We start from the raw sequence: 16,170 nt of genomic DNA, 5'->3' as shown, positions 1-16,170 counted from the left end.
TGCTACATTTGATTAAGGCTTCAATCTCCATGATGGTGCAACTGGCAATAATGCTCATTCTCTTAACTTTTGGAGAATGCCTTCCCCACAGGGCCTTTCGCGATAGGGCCACCAACATTGACTCATTTCACTCCTGCCTCTTTCAAGCAATTCCAACTCCATTTCTTGATAGGACAGAACAAAAATAAAAGCAAAAAACCCTCCTAAACAAAGACCTTTAAGTATATTTTCTTCGTAGCACACCAGTTAATCCCAGAGTATATGTGTGTTAAAGTGTGTATCTGAGGAATGTAGGAAGGCCTAGTAATACCATCAAAGGCAGGTATACTGTGAAGCAAAACACGTTTAAGCTTCAGAACTCCTCTTTTGCGAAGGCCCCTTCCAAATCCCTGGAAAGACCCTACCAATTTGTTCACCTGGGAGTCATACGTTTTGGTAAAATTTGCAAGCAGTAAAGGAATTTAAACGCAATTGGTTAGACAGCCATCTCTTTTCTTTCTGACTTCTAAATAGATTGTCTTCTAGTGTGGAAGATGGCGGTGGGTGGGGAGCATGGGTAGAGAGCATGGGGTAGGGGAGAATGTTTTAGAGATGAAGGGGAGTGAAGTTTGTTAGAGTCAGGTATATTTATGTGGTTTGCATCGTATCTATGTATAGTTACATTATTGTTAGCAAGGTTTCACAGGTCAGTCAACAGAATCGAGATGAAACTGTTCTAAATTATCAATAATAAAAAATCCACTTTGTCCAACCTTGCTAGAGGAATGAATCTCTACAGATAATGATATCATAAATCATTTTTAGGTGAAAAGGTGATCAAAGAGTAAACAACCAAAAGACAAAGGGAAAAACTGTATGATAGAGATGTTAGGCAATAAATTAAGCATGTTTTCCACATTTTATTATTTTTCCAGTTCTTTAAAATTTATAATCTATTGTTACTTCATTTCTTATTCTAAATAAACCTTCACTTTTATATTTCATTTTAAATTCATAATTTTGTATTCTTTTTCTTAAGGATGGCCCTCAAAATTAACTTTCGAGACCCACAAAACCTGAATCAAGCCCTTAATAGCCTGGATCTTCAAAACCTTGACTCTCATTAGTATTGAGTCTAGAGAGTATGTGATATACAGAAATTTCCTCTTTTTTTTTTTTTGAGTTTTTTTATAGCACTAAGGGAGAAGAAGAGAGAAAGAAAGAAAGAAAGACCCCACCCAAAACCATTTAAATGGATTATCATGTCCCACATTTTCTTCTATTTTGTCATTAACATGCTGTTGAGATACTTGAGCAGTTTAAAATAGTAGGATATCCTAGGTATTATCAGTAATGGTAAATATTTCTAGATTTTCTCTTATTTCTAATGAGTAAGAAAAAATCGATTTGTAGTTAATATAAACATATATAAGCTCAAAAGAATGTATGCACATATCCTCTTGCTTCCACCTGTTGTTGCAAAATAAATCCACAGGTTACTCCCCACCCAAAAAAGCATTTCAAACGTGCCTAGGCTGTGAAATAGAATTTAAGCAAGTCTGCAAAATATCTCTTCCCATATCTACTGCTCCCCAAATGCAAAAAAGAAAAAAAAATGTAGCAAAGATATATCTTGGCCCATACCAGAAACAGTAACTATCACATAGTGTTGACACTTGAACAACATGGGAGTTGGGGGTGCTGATCCCTGGCACAGTTGAACATCTGTGTACAACTCTTGACTCCCCCAAAACTTAATAGCCTACTGTTGACTGGAAGTCTTACCCGTGACATAAAGTCGATTAACACATATCTTGTATATTATGTGTATTATATACTGTATTCTCACAATAAAGCAAGTTCAAGAAAATGTTATGAAGTTTATGTTTTGATGCTTATAAGGAAGAGAACATACACTTACAGTATGAAAAAATCTGGGTCTAAGTGGACGGATGAAGTACAAACTTGTTTTTTGTTCAAGGGTCTTCTGTACAACGTCTAGGTACTCTTACTCACCTATTTTAATAAAGTGCTAAATATATAATTGGTAATAATATCTGACTCCCAAGCTTTATTTTTAATTTTTTAAAAATTGGCTAATGTTCACAAAGAATTAAAAATTATTTGGATGCTATATTTGCTAGCAGCCATCCTTCCTCTTTATGATAGCTCAGTCTCTTCAAAATTCCCTAGAGGATTATCTAAGAACACTTAGAAATGTATGACAACAAATAATTGCAACAACACCTAAAACTAAGAATGACAGCGATCTTATTTCAGAGAACTTTTCACTAATTATAAGGTCTACAATGTTGAAAATGTAAATCATTTTGAGAGGAACCACTGAAAAAACTTGTTACTTGAAAGTAAACAGACCTGTTGTTCTGAAAGATGGCTATACGATTTTTCCTTCCCATTTCCTTCTTCCTCGCTTGGATATCAAGGGCCTTTTGCTCCAGAAAATTGAGCAACTTTTTCTGTATCGCAATGATTTCAATGTTTGGGACCACAAGAATACATCTTCGAATTTTCTATCTCCCTCTCATACTATCATACTGGTTTTTTCTTCCTTATTATGAGATTCCAAAATTCCAGTGCAAGAGACCAATACCTCAGGACCTAGGAGGAATAACCTGGTCACGCTCATCTTAGGAAGTATTGTCCAAGTAAGCAAAATAGAAGGAGAGGGAAAGAATGAAAAGTACCACATCTTGTAGAATGTACCCTCTTGTATTTCAAACATTTCAATGTATCATAAAGAAGCAAGTAGAATGAGCGAGGATGACATGGCAGCCCAAGGAGCCTCCAGGGATGCAGGTGTGTGAAACACTAAAAATGGAAACAGGACCTCCAGCAGTATGGATGATAAGTCTGATCCAGGGGTCTGTGGGGTTTGTCCTCATGAGCATTAAGTTGTCCTTTCAGTGGGGGACACAGTGACATCTGTGTGGAGCTGCCTCCACCATTTAGACAACAACGGTGTTGTCGGGAGCAATCACAGCTTCCAGTAGTGAGTTTACTTCTGTTCCAGGCATCAGATATGAGACAGAGTCCCCTTGTATGGAGTAAATGACTAGGTTCTTTGATAGTTTAGGAAAGAGGAAAGCTTCAAAAGTGAAATACTGAACATTCTGAAAATTATGGAAATAGACATTTTCAAGCAATTAATTGAATGACATAAATAAAACCATTGATTACTATGTAAAAACTAATACATGTTATACTTAGATGTATTGTTATGAGAAAAATAATAACAATATTTTAGGATAAGAGAAGTTCCTTGTCACTAAGCAACATTTTAAATATTAAATAAAACAATGCATCATCGATATTAAAACAACGGAAAATAAACACTTACACTTGCCTAGTAAAGTTCATAGCATACAGTTAGTGTTCATCGAACAATTGTGAGTAAGGCTTAGAAAGGGAGAAGGAAAAGAACAAAGAAGGAAGGAAGGAAGGAAGGAAGGAAGGAAGGAAGGAAGGAAGGAAGGAAGGAAGGAATGAGGGGAGGGAGGGAGGAAGAAAGGAAAAAGGAGGGCAGGAGACAAGAACAGAGAAAAACCATCAGAGATGTTGAGGTTTAGTTAGAAGGCAATCAGGCTGGAAATACAGGAATTAACTCTAGAGTCAGGGTCAGGTTGGAGTCCAAGTGCAGCTTGAAACCCAACATGGCTTATTCCTGTGCTGCACTTTACCTGCTCCTTTTATTAAATCTTTGGAGCTTATTTCTACTTGCTATTTTCTCCCCTATTACAGCTTTGCCTTAGTATTTCTGACCTTGGCATACTGACCTGATCCTGGTTCTGGGCTTATTGATTTATCTTAGTAATGAAAAAGCTGAACTCATGGGAGTTATTTTATTTATACCCCATTCTTTATTAGCAGTTATAGAACAGAAATAAAACCTCTTGGTATAAAGAATTAGTAACTCAGCCCTGATATAATCTGTTTTAGTTAAAAAACGCTAAGTGGTCAATTATTTTTATTTATTTATTTTTTAAATTAACTATACTGCAGGTAAAGCTATTGATGGGAAGCAAGTAGCTAACGTTCTTACTTTAAGTCCTGAGCTACTAAAATGGTTGTTCAAAATAATTGAACAGCCATATTTTAGTCAATTGAAAATATGCCAGCTAAACTAGCAAGGTGACTGAAAAGGCTGATTTGTTGAGAGAGAAAAACAAACTTTATTCTAGGTTATCCAGAATTTCATACTATGAAATTTTACTAAATTATTATCTAATTATTTATTTAGGGTCTTTATCTCACACAAGATATTTCTAATTATTGAAATAAAATATATGAGCACTAACTTTATTTTTAACATAATATTTGATAAAATGGGAGAACGGATAATAATCTATTGTAAACTTGAGAGAGTCCTTTATAGTTTGCAATTGTTATCCTAGGTTTTTCTTTGTTGTTTGTTTTTACAAGTCACACTTTTTGCATTATAGAATAACAGTAACTCCTGAAATGAAGCAGTATATATTAAAACTATAGCATGATATAACTTTATCTACAGATAGATACCATAGAACTACAGATAGAGATAGAGACATTGTTTTTTGTTTGCAGCAAGTTATGCTCAGAGACTGAGATTGTCTTTGCCAATAATATATTTAACACATGGTTGACGGCTGGAATTGTAATTCATAAAAATAGTATTTCACGAGCCAAGAGTATACAGGATAATATCTCTTAATAAGCCAATAAAGATATAACGTACTCCAAACCAATGATAGATCAATTACACTATTGTTCCAGGAAAAGGAGAGGTGAAAGCCATGGACTCCACATTGAGTTGAAGTGTGCCTTTCTGTGAATTGGTTGGCAGAAGAGTTGGCTTAGCCAACCAAGAGCTGACATCCATCAGCTGCCAGATCAGATTGAAAGTCCCTTGATGATGCCAGTGGAACGAAGGCACTCAAGTTGGTAGGCAAGATGACCTCCCTCAGGTTTTCATCACTGCCGGCAAAGAGTAGCCTTGCCACACTGAGAGCTGAGGTGCCAAGGTCTTCAGAGAGCTGTTTAGATCAGCAAAGAGTAGCTTTTCCCAGACTGAACCCTTTAGGTAAGTCTTCACGAATTCATGGTATTTAAAGTTTAAACGTCCATTATGTCACAGTCACTCCTTTATAGGTTCGTGTTGCTAAGCACTCAGTAGCACAACAATTTTGACAACGGCATCTTAAGATGGTCTCCCCAATGTAAACAAATGTACCCTTAGGTCAAAACAACCCCAGGTAAGCCAAGAGCAAGTGGATTTGAAATCATAACAAACCGATACACCACACACTGCATCTAAATTGGTAGGTATTCTATAATTTTTCTGTTTAATTTTAGTGTGTGTTTAATAATGAATACATAAGAAAGCATGAAAATGTAAACGGAGGTCAGTGAGTGCCCCTTCCCACACTTGCCTCCATGTATTTGTGCTCTTTTCCAAGCAGAAGCATGAACTTCCTTTGAGTCAACTGAGTTCCCAAACTCCAAATATTTCTTTTTTTTTTTTAATTTTTTTTAATGTTTACTTATTTTTGAGAGAGAGAGACAGAGAACGAGCAGAGAGAGAGGGAGACACAGAATCTGAAGCAGGCTCCAGGCTCCTAGCTGTCAGCACACTGCCTGACACGGGGCTCGAACCCCCAAATCGTGAGATCATAACCTGAGCCAACTGAGCCACCCAGGTACTCCATCAAACTCCAGCTATTTCCTGACCATCCTTCACATCGAGTCATGTTTTTTGTATGATCCCCTCTCTCCTAAACCTTGATACCTGCTTGGTGATAGCTAGCAGGTAAAAAGCAAAACAAACAGACAAACAAAATACCTAAAACAAAAACAAACAAACAAAAATGATTGCATATTGTGTCTACTTACTACTGTATTTTTTTATAAGTGCCAGTTTAATCTTGACCGGCTGACCTGCAGTTTTATCACACAACCAGTTTCCCAGTACCCTAGATTTATCTATGGGACATTGAACATTTTCCCACTTTATTTGAGGATTAGTGGCTTCTTTACCTCTTATCATGTCTTGAGAATAGTATCTTTACCTATGTTTTTTGATCTAACTATTAATAGTAATTTTATTATATTGAACATTCATTTCCCCTTTCAAATGTGTTCTACATTGTTCTCCAGATGGAATCTCCCTCAAGTGCTCTGAGAAACACCAATCTAATAAATCCCCAATGTGTAGTATGGGGAATAATACAGTATTTGGAGATGAAATGTAATCAAATGGGAAGATTTTTATTTTGTCTTTTTATTTTTTTTTTTTTTAATTTTTTTTTTCAACGTTTATTTATTTTTGGGACAGAGAGAGACAGAGCATGAACGGGGGAGGGGCAGAGAGAGAGGGAGACACAGAATCGGAAACAGGCTCCAGGCTCTGAGCCATCAGCCCAGAGCCCGACGCGGGGCTCGAACTCACGGAGTGCGAGATCGTGACCTGGCTGAAGTCGGACGCTTAACCGACTGTGCCACCCAGGCGCCCCTATTTTGTCTTTTTATTAGTCAGAGTTGTTAAGGTGTATTATACATATGGTAAAAGTCATCCTCTTAAAGTATACACTTGGATGATTTCTGACAATTGCGTGTAATTGTTCAACCACACCCAAATCAAAACATAAAATATCCATGACCCTGAAAAGTTTCCATGAGTTGCTTTGCAGTCATTCCCTTTTCCCGCTGCAGCCTCTGGCAATCGTTAATCTGCTCTATATCCCTGTAGTTTCATCTCTGCTCAGATATCTTATATGTGGAATCATGTTATATATAAACTTCTGCGTTTGACTTCTTTCACTTAGCATAATGTTTTTTTAAACTGCATCAATTTTGTTGAATACCTTAGTATTCACTCCTTATCATTGGTGAGTGGTATTCCATTGTCTGGATGTACCCCTATTTGTTTAGTGTTTCACCAATTAATGGCATCTGGTGTTCCTTCTTGTATTTGGCTTTTATGAAAACGATCTGCTGTTAACATTAGTCTGCAAGTACTTGTGTGAATATATTTCTCTTGGATAAATACCTGAGTTGGGCTGCATTTTAAGGATATTGTGACTTCACAACAAACTGCCATACTGCTCTCGAGTTTATATATAAACTGGCCTTATCATTTTGGCTATATCATTTTGTATTTCCTCTAGCAATATAAAAATGTCCACTTGCCCCGCATCCTTACTAACACTTGGTATGGTCACAAAGTTTGCTTCCTTGTTCATTTGTTTCAGCCTTTCTGGTGTGCACATAAGAACATATATTTGTGGTTTTGTCTATTTTTTATTTTTACTAATGACTAGTGACATAGAGCATCTTTTCTTGCCACTTAAAATCCATGTATCTTCTCTGAGGAATTGCCTGTTGATATATTTATGCCCATTTTCAAGTTGTATTTTTTGTCTTCTTATAGGTAAATTTTAAAACTTCCTATATTTTCTTTTGCATAGCAAAGCAAACAATCAACAGAACAAAAAGGCAACCTACTGAATGAGAACCGATATCTGCCAATGATGTATCTGATATATATCTGATATATATCTGATATAGGGTTAATATCCAAAATATATAAAGAACTTAAACAACTAAATACCAAAAAAATAAACAATCCAGTTTAAAAATGGGCAGAGGACCTACATAGACATGTTTTTCAAAGAATACATACAAATGTCCAACGGACACATGAAAAGGTGCTCAGCATCACTAATCGCCCAGAAGATGCAAATCAAAACCACACTAGTCCAAGTGGCTACTATCGAAAAGACAAGAAATAACAAGGGGTAGTGGACTTGGAGAAAAGGGAATCCTCTTGCCCTGTTTGTGGGAATGGCAATTGTTGCAACCACTGTGGAAAACAATATGAAGGTTTCTCAAAAATTTGGAAATAGATATACTATATGATACAATAATTCCACATTGGGTATTTACTAAAAGAAAATGAAAACACTAATTTGAAAAGATATGCAGACCCTAAGCTCATTGCAGTATTATCTACAATAGCCAAGATATGGAAGTAACCCATGTGTTCATCAATAGATGAATAAAGAAGATGAGGTGTGTGTGTGTGTGTGTGTGTGTGTGTGTGTGTGTGTATACATAAATACATAGAGTGGCATATTAGTCATAAAAAAGAATTAAATCTTGCCACTTGTGACAATATGGATGGAACTAGAGGGTATAATACTAAGTGAAATAAGTCAGAGATTTCACTTACGTGAGGAATCTAAAAAACAAACGAAACAAATAATGAAAACCAAACAAACTCTCAAATATAAAGAACAAACTGGTTGTTGCCTGAGAAGAGGTGGTTGGGAGTAGGTGAAGGGATTAAGAGATACAAACTTTCAGCTATAAAATAAATTAGTCATGGAGATAAAAAAGACAGCATAGAGAATATAGTCCATAGTGCTATAATAACATTGTATGGTGACATATAGTAATGACACTTACTGCAGTGAGCATTACAGTATATACAATTGGGCAATTACTATACTGTACATCTGAAACTCATATAACATTTTATGTCAATGATACTTCAATAATAAAGAAAAATAAATTAGAAGTCCCTGTGTTTGCAGACTCATATTTTTTGACCACTTACAGGAGACAGCCTTTTTTTGCAAATAGATTTTTGTAGTATATAGCTTGCCTTTTTATTCTCTTAGCAGTATTTTCCAAGAGCAGAAGATTTAATTTTGATGAAATCACATTTATCTATTTTTTCCCTTATGGTTTTGCTTTTTATGTTCTAAGAAATCTTTGCCTAGCCCAAGGTCACAAATACTTTTTTCTTGCTTCCTTCTAGTTTTTTTTTTTTTTTTTCAACGTTTATTTATTTTTGGGACAGAGAGAGACAGAGCATGAACGGGGAAGGGGCAGAGAGAGAGGGAGACACAGAATCAGAAACAGGCTCCAGGCTCTGAGCCATCAGCCCAGAGCCTGACGCGGGGCTCGAACTCCCGGACCGCGAGATCGTGACCTGGCTGAAGTCGGACGCTTAACCGACTGCGCCACCCAGGCGCCCCCCTTCTAGTTTTTTTTTTAATTTTTTTAACGTTTATTTATTTTTTAGAGTGAGAGAGACAGAGCATGAGTGGGGAAGGGGCGGAGAGAGAGGGAGACCCAGAATCCGAAGTAGGCTCCAGGCTCTGAGCTGTCAGCACAGAGCCCCATGTGGGGCTCAAACTCACAGACCGCGAGATCATGACCTAAGCTGACCTCGGCGGTTTAACTGACTGAGCCGCCCAGGGGCCCCTACTTCTAGGAGTTTTATAGTTTTATCTCCTAGATTTAAGACTATCATATATTTTGAGTTTCATTTTATGTGTTTTAAAGTAAGACTTAGGGTTTACTTATTTGTGTACAGATTTCAGAGGTTAAATTGGTCATATAAAGTGTGAGTAACATTCTATTATGATCATATGCATTCCACACGCTATCTTCTGCTACATTGATCTATTTGGCTATTCTTATGGCAGTACCACACTGTCTTGATTACTGTAGCCTTATAGTAAGTCTTGAAATCAGATGAATCTTCTAACGTCACGTATCTTTTTTTTTTTAACGTATTAGCTGTTCTAACTCCTCTGCGTTTCATATATATTTTTTACATTAGCTTGTAAGTTTCTAAAATACTTCCTGGAGGGGCGCCTGGGTGGCGCAGTCGGTTAAGCGTCCGACTTCAGCCAGGTCATGATCTCGCGGTCCGTGAGTTCGAGCCCCGCGTCGGGCTCTGGGCTGATGGCTCAGAGCCTGGAGCCTGTTTCCGATTCTGTGTCTCCCTCTCTCTCTGCCCCTCCCCCGTTCATGCTCTGTCTCTCTCTCTGTCCCAAAAATAAATAAACGTTGAAAAAAAAAAAAAAAATCTCCTAAAATACTTCCTGGAATTTGACTGGACTTTTGTTGGTTTTAACAGAAGACTTCAAACAATGCCTCAATCCAAAGAATTGCCTTTAGTGATGTAAATTCAAGGCAATACCTAATTAAAGAAAATAAGGGACAACCCAATTAGAGAAGTATGGGAAGCATGTGGGAATTATGCGAGCTTTTCATTAACTGTAACTAATAATAGAACCAGTTTTTGTGCAAAGGTTAAGGTGGAGTATAAACCTGACTTATTTATAATCAAAAAACTTTTGTTAGGAAATGCTAACTATGAATAAGGTAGCATGGTTTATATGTTTATTCCTATATAACTGTTGCAAAGACTACCTTGTTTATTATAGAGTTACTGTTATTATATTTATACAGCCTCCAGATATCATTACATATATTGGCAAAATCCCTAAAATATTTTTAGAAAATGGAAGCTTTGCCAATTCTTCAAGAAAAATTTACCAAAAATAGAAATATCTTTAACATTTTGGTTAGCATAACAAATGATTAAAACATTCTTGAATTTTTATCCTCTTTTTTTTAGAAGTGACAATACATGAAATAAAGAAGATGTACCTACAAATATACTTTTTGAAAAAACAGGCATATGTATTTTTAATAATAGGATAATTATAAAAATGGTAATGCTATTTATTTTATATGCTTAAGAATCTTTTGGGTAATTAGAATTACATTGTTTCTTAGCTATATACAGTGCTAATGTCTCCAATGGGATCAAATCCTCATTTTCTGTCTTTATTCAAATGTCCAAGTAATTGTTCCAAAATAACATGTTTTAATAATAGAATAAAATGGCAAGGTTAGACATGTACTGTGCTAGTGATGGAGGGAGAGAGAGAGAGAGAGAATGTGTGTGTGTGTGTGTGTGTGTGTGTGTGTGTGTGTGTGATTATAACTAGCTATATCAAGTGTTAAAAATCCCAACCAGATATTTCAGAGTAACAAGCCATTGTAAAATAAATGATTAGAAATTCGATACTAATAATTTTAGTGTTCAAAGTTTCTATCCATTTGTTTATTGATGGGTAAGGAAATTCTGAGTGTAAAAAATGTTAAATTCACTACTAGTGTTATATGTTCTTTCCCCTGAGAAAATATATTATGGGATAAAATAAAGAATGGTTTGACATTTGTCTATATTGCAGACATCTCTAAATCACATTTACATTTAGTAGATGTTAACTGGACTAATATAAACCAATATTCTTGTAATCAAGAATCCTATCTAATTATCTCATAAGATAGTCTTCTTTCTGAACATTAATATTTAATACTGGGCTTTGACTGGCTTAATGACCTGCAGTGGTCTCATCTTATAAATTTTGGTTATCCACTTAGCAAATCAAACAGATCTATAAGATACTCAGTATTGTCCAGTTGTTTGATTGACCATATTCTAGTCTGCAGCCTAAATGATATAGTTTTCTCTTCTCTGTCCAGGAATTCTGTTACCAATTTATCAAAGTATAATGAACTCAAATGAACATGAATGCAGCTGCTGTCCAACGGTATTGTTAGTCTTGGCAGAAAGTCATATATTTAGAAATGTGTGTTAAATTATTATCAGGGCATGAGATAGCCATATAAAACTCCCAGATCTGTCCTTCATTTTTAAAAAGTCTTTCATTTTATGATCTATATTAGATTAATATCACAGAACATTGATTATATCTGTGTTGATATTATAAGTCTATATTACTCACTTTCTTGAATATTCAGACAGAGTACACAATACTAGGTCATTTGAACTTTTCATCTTATAATGTTGGATGATAATGCCCTCAGGAGTTACTGAGCTGTGGAAGGTTGTTTTCTCCTAAACTTAATGATTCCAAGCTGTCTTTGATAGTCATGATTTTGATGATTTCTTTTTTCTTCTCTGACTTCTCAGTACAATCGTATTGATGAGACTTCATCTTTTTTGTCATTGCTTCTAATGTTCTATCTTCTGCAATTTTACTAAGGACTGGTTGACTGGAGGTAATAGAAACAACACTTTTAGTAAATTTTAATACCTGTCAGTGTAGTTGTTAATGGCTATCTTCTTCACTCATGAAATAAAAGTCATGAGTTGTTGTAACAAGAATACTGTTTCCGATGTTGAATAAATATCTTTTACTATTGTTGTTCACTTTCCATTTTGCATTCATGTTCTCAGCATTTGAAGCTGTCAGGATTCTGTCCACCAAAAAACCACCTGCTATGTTGTCTAGCCAACCTATGCATTTGTTCAGAAGGTAAAACTATGGGAAACTGCATGGTACCACAGGAATTTAAATTGTTACTTTAAAACATTTCCCTTTTATGTCAATATCCATTTTGCTTAGTGTTACAGGGTGGTGATTTTTACCAGTCACAGTAGCATACAAAGTGAACTTCCAAGTCAAGGTTTGAAAGACTCCACAGGATCAGACATAATGTGAGATGAGTGGATAAAAAGGTAAAAGCCAAGTGCATCAGTATGAAAATAACATTCGTTTCATATTTTCTAACCAGGCAGTCTTTTATAGAAAGTTAAATGATCTAAAGAAATATGCTTTCCAGCCATATAAATAACTACATAGGGAACATCAAATGCACCAAAAAGATGAAGAAGAAGAAGAAGAAGAAGAAGAAGAAGAAGAAGAAGAAGAAGAAAATAATGTAAAGACACTCCTTTCCTACTAAGCTACATGAGGTTTAGGGATTCATAGTTGACAGAATGTCCTCAATGTCTATAGCAGTGACTGACACATAGAAGGTGTTCAATCTGTATATTTTATTTTTAGTTTTTATTATTAAAAAATTTTTAATGTTTATTTCTGAGAGACAGAGAGAGAGAGAGAGCATAAGCAGGAAGGGGCAGAAAGAGGGAGACAGACTCTGAAGCAGGCTCCAAGCTCTGAGCTGTCAGCACAGAGCCCAACACGGGCTTGAAACTATGGGCTGGGGTATCATGACCTGAGCTGAAGTCAACTGAGCTTAACCAACTAAGCCACCTAGGTGCCACAGGAACTGTTTTTTTTTTTTAAGTTTATTTATTTATTTTGAGAGAGAGAGAGAGAGAGCTCCCAAACATGAGTGGGGGAGGGGCAGGAGGGTGGGGAGAGAATCCCAAGTAGTCTCCTCACCAGAAACTGAAATCATGACCTGATCAGAAATCAAGAGTCTGACACTTAACCAACTGAGCAACCCAGGTGCCCCTCAATAAGCATATTTTAAATAAATGAATGAATGAATGAATGAATGAGTGGATGATGGACTAATAATAAGCAATTGCATTTGTGGTCACTTTAATATAACTAAGGGCTACATCCCTTAAACTAGCTTTCTAGTCACATGAAGATAAATCAAGGTCAACTTCTCAAATTGTCCTTTAAATGTCTATAGAATTCTTCTGTTTTTTATTAAGCATGTTCCTTTGGGTAAGTCAGGTGCCTCGTTTCCCTACTCTGCACATCTAGAAACTGCATCAGTAGAAATACCTACCTTATTCTGAGGAAAAAATTTTAATTCACGTAAAACACCTCAAACAGTATTCGGCTAAAATAAGTGCTTAATAAATATAAACTAACATCTATTATTACTTCCCTGAATATGTAAGTTAAACCCATTGAACTTAAACAATTTATGAGTGAGTTCTAAATAGGGTTCTTCTGGCCAAGTTTTGTTATAAAAAACAAAACAAAACAAAACAAAACTACTTCCACTCTTTGTGTTTATTTACTGGCCACATAATATCATGTCTAATAATCATCATCTCTGATGACTTTAAGTTTAAACTGTGCAATTATAATTTGGAATGACTTTGGAAATTGTCAAGATTTGCCTAAGACTAGATTATGATTATTTGCCTCATCAATAATATGCTTTTGAGCATTTGGGGAACCCCATAAATGTGTACAGTTTGTATCCCGTACCACAGCATGTGCCCAAGGGGGAGATTGAGTTAAAAATATAGTGACTGTTCTGCTCACCAAACTGTGTGCCTTACAGTGGCACTGCAGGAAGGGACGTTTCTATCTAGTTCACGCAATGGTGCCATGTTGACTAGCAGCAGCCTTGTGAGTTAGCTCCATTTAACTGAAAAATAAAAGGTTCTCATTTCGTTATTTACCTGATTCCTTTAGAATCAGACATTCATCCTAAATCAGAAAGTATCTCTTTCCAAAATGATTTTATAACCTGATAGATCTCTTTAATTTTAGTAAACATTAGTCATACTAGTTTTTTCTAACATTTTATTGGGTTCTGTTTTAATTATACCTTTGTCTAGGATTTTTGCCATTGGATTTGCCTGCAAATCAGAATATTTATCCACTGTTACATAAAAAAATTAATAATTTGACACCAGGTAACTTATTTGTATAATTAATATTGTAAAATTATTTTTCATGAGAAACATGGCTAAGTTATTTAAAAACACCCTTTTTTCAATAAAATCACATTTATTTAATGAAGTCAAAGTAAAAGACAAATTTATTCAATGTTCAGATTCAAAAAGGAAAATAACTACTGTGCTAAAGCGAGTTTCATGTTAGAATAGTAATAAATACCTACCAGTTAGTGAAAGAGAAGAAAAGCTGTCAAGTGATTTATATATTTTAAAACCAATTTACTTAAAAGAAAAATAATATAGCAATTTATCAAGTGATTCATGATGTTGTGGGGCATATAAGTACTTGCATTTTTTTTTATAAATGTTTATTTATTTTGAGAAAGAGAGAGAGGCCATGAGTAGAGGAAGGGCAGAGAGAGAGAGAGAGAGAGAGAGAGGAGAGAGAGAGAGAGAGAGAGAGAGAGAGAGAGAATCCTAAGCAGGCTCCAAGCCATCAACACATAGCCAATACAGGGTTCGAACTCACGAACTGTGAGATCATGACCTGAGATGAAATCAAAGGTTGATGCTTAACCGACTGAGCCACCAAGGCGTCCCTCTAATTACTTTAAAAGACAAAACAGAACAAAACTGTAACATAACATTCTTGTTTATGCACGCTTTATGAAATAAGGAAGTGGATGTACTCCAATACAAATTTCTTATGCTTCCTTAGAACTCTTTTTGCATAATGCTTTTGAAATCCCCATGTAGTAATGATCAGATTCAGACTTAACAATGAACTATTATCTGAGAAGGGCCATTTAGCATGGAGACAAGCATTCTGACAGAACACGAAACTGAAACATCAGTTCTATTTCATTACAGCTCTTCCCACTTACTCTCCAAGTGGCTTAGGAAGTTTATCTCAAAGTTAAAGGAGGCATTTTCAGGGTGACTGCTATATTCACCGTTCTGGGTTCTCCACATATTTTATCTTATTACATATTGATAATTATCCTGAAACATGGATTATTGTTTCCCTTTTACAGGTGAAGAAGCCAGTGCCAAAGACCACACAGCTAGTAAGCAGCAGCAGAGACAGCTTCAGATCTGTTTGACTCACATCATTTCACCACTAAGCCATACTGACAGTTAAGTGATACATTTCAATTGCATATCGTTAAATAAGAACATGATTTTGACTCTATCTCCTATAGAGTTTTGCTGTAGATTTTATTTTTGTGCAAATATATCCTTCCTTTTCCATCCCAATGGTATCAACCTTGTCTGTGTGACTTACTTTTTGGTCAGTAGCTTTTGAGTGGATATGACAGCATGCCATGAATGAACAAAAGCTGTAATGTAAATGGATTGGTTCAGTTTGTCTTTTGCTTTGCCTTCTGCCACAAGAATAGAATATCCCAGAGAGGAGCTGTTCCTTCAGCTTAGATTACAAACAAAAATTTCAAGTGGAGCAGACCTCCAGTCAACCCATAGACCTACAGCAGGCCCACAAACTATAGGCCTCAACAACATGAGAAAGAAATAGATGTTAGTTTATGTAAACCACTTGGATTTCATAGGTTGTTGTCCAAAGTGGATTCATACAAGTCAACAAGAAGATCAAATTTTATAATGGATACATTGTTATTCATTGAGTAAACGGTTAAATTAGTATTCTCTCCTTGAGGAAGCATCCACTCAAACAACAACAAAAGTTAGATTAAATTTTTAATGAGGCAGGAAATATTGCCTTCCATTAGCACAGTCGAAAAGAAATAAACTTTAAGTTAATATCGAGTCTTAAGATTTCAATATCGTCAGTACCCATGTTTATGCAGAAATCCCAAAGTGTTTCAAATAAAATTACTGCTGTACCTGAAAACATTTATTACATCCTGCAATGAAATCTACAGAATGATGCAATTTAAGGATATTCTTTTTCTAGTCATTAGCCTCAGAATTGATTTGGGAAGAGATTATAT

The 16,170-nt window shown here is 35.6% G+C and overlaps 1 long non-coding RNA gene across 1 annotated transcript in view; it reads left to right on the top strand.

The window, feature by feature from the left end:
* The window catches only part of LOC147578997 (uncharacterized), a 123,546-nt gene extending 107,994 nt beyond the window's left edge, over positions 1-15,552 (top strand). The window contains exon 5 of the long non-coding RNA XR_015253110.1: positions 15,235-15,552. This is a non-coding gene — a long non-coding RNA (uncharacterized LOC147578997). The remainder of the gene's footprint in view (positions 1-15,234) is intronic.
* The last annotated feature ends 618 nt before the right edge of the window (positions 15,553-16,170 follow it).

This window comes from Puma concolor, chromosome B4 (genome assembly GCF_028749965.1).
Source record: "Puma concolor isolate L17-30 chromosome B4, mPumCon1.1.hap2, whole genome shotgun sequence".
NCBI classification, from domain to species: Eukaryota; Metazoa; Chordata; class Mammalia; order Carnivora; family Felidae; genus Puma; species Puma concolor.
The sequence above is the reverse complement of the archived record's forward strand: the minus strand, read 5'-3'. Positions and strand labels throughout refer to the sequence as shown.